Consider the following 1,821-nt stretch of genomic DNA (forward strand, 5'->3'; position numbering starts at 1 on the left):
CAAGCTTTTTAACTAGATAGTTCTTTTAATAAGGCTGATTTTCTAGGCAGATGTAGAGGGTTCAGGCCTGTACTACTATTTTCCATGCGTTTTTCTTCTGTCTATTTTGCCACATTTTTTTTATGACTCTGGTCCCTTATTCTAAAAAGGGGATGATGGAGCTGGGCGCTGGTGGCTCACGCCTGTAATCCTAGCTACTCAGGAGGCTGAGATCTGAGGATCGCGGTTCAAAGCCAGCCCGGGCAGGAGAGACCGTGATACTCCTATCTCCAATAAACCACCAGAAAACCGGAAGTGGCGCTGTAGCTCAAGTGGTAGAGCGCTCGCCTTGAGCTGAAGAGCTGAGGGACAGCACCCAGGCCCAGAGTTCAAGCCCCATGACCGACAAAAAAAAAAAATAAATAAAAAAAATAAAAAGGGGATGATGGGTGAAGATTCATCTTCTGTAACTTCTTCAAGCAGACTCAGGGGTGTTGATCCTACTTAGCCAGGAACCTATAACCTTAGTCTATTTTAGAAAGAGGTTACCAGGGTTAGATATCATTAAGAACAATATTTTAACTTTTGACAAATGCACAGACTTTTTCTCCAGCTACAGCAGTGTAGCTTGTTTAGCACTCTGGTTTGTAAAAGCATCTTTAGGAATGTGACCCCTAGTGACCCTAACAATGCCTAAGTCACCCGTGCAGATGTTAATAGACAGATGTTAATAGAAACACACTCTCAAGTTTACAAATGCTTTTCTTGAACAGATAAATTTCTTGTAGCTGGTGTTAGCTCAAAAGTTACTGTCAATTAGGGCTTTTGAAACATACAGGGGCTGGGATTTAAACCATCTCACACATTTTATAACTTCACTTTTTAGTACTATCACAGAATACTAATGTTTCTGTCCCTACAAGGTAGACAGTCATGGACATTAGGCATGCTTACAAACTATCTTCCCATGACATTCTGGCTCTGACCAATTTTTGAAGGGCCACACACAAATGAGTCTAGGATCTGACATTTTTGCCATCCGAGCAGTGGCTTACTGCCTCTGGATGCTCCTCCATAGCTCTTGTCTCACGAATGTCTTCTCTACACTGGGATAAATGCCTCATCTGCATTTCCCTTAGCTGGTTTCTGGACTTGAACTCGGGGCCTGAGTGCTATCCCTCAGCTTTACAGCTCAAGGCTAGCGCTCTGTCACTTTGAATCCCAAAGCAATTATTTTGGTAATCCTAATTTTTCCACTTTGAGGCAAATGTTAACAACAATTTTACTTTTAAAATTTATATCCAGAAATCCATTCCTAATTTTTAAGCCTCCTATTAATCTCTTTTATTATTTTATATTTTAGTTTTTAGTTACATTTTTAAAAAATCCTTTAAAATCTTGAGGCCAAGTGTCACTCATTGTCTCTTGGATGCTTGTTTTAAAACAGATACACATTAAAACTTATAAACTCACATGACAATTTTTCTTTAATGCAAGAATTACAATCACCATTACTGTACCAAGAAGGAAAACTTAACACCTTTATGACTTTTAAAAACATATCCTAATTGTAGAAGATCATTGAAAGCAAGTCACATTATACAAATATATTTTAACCCTCTTTTTAAGTCCAAGGGGCAGTTTTAGCAATACTAATCCGATCATCACATCACTAATTTTTTTTACCATCATGTTTCTAGTATTTACCTGTAGAGAAAAAGGACAGAACAAAGTGGGCCACTTGGCCCCTCCTGTGGAATGGGCACACACCTAATCACACTCTTTAGGGTATGATGAACTGCATTTGTGCCAACTTGTCCCCTTTCACCATGCGTGGACTCC

Source organism: Dipodomys merriami, unplaced genomic scaffold (genome assembly GCF_024711535.1).
Source record: "Dipodomys merriami isolate MVZ:Mamm:240054 unplaced genomic scaffold, mDipMer1.0.p SCAF_76, whole genome shotgun sequence".
Classification (NCBI taxonomy): Eukaryota; Metazoa; Chordata; class Mammalia; order Rodentia; family Heteromyidae; genus Dipodomys; species Dipodomys merriami.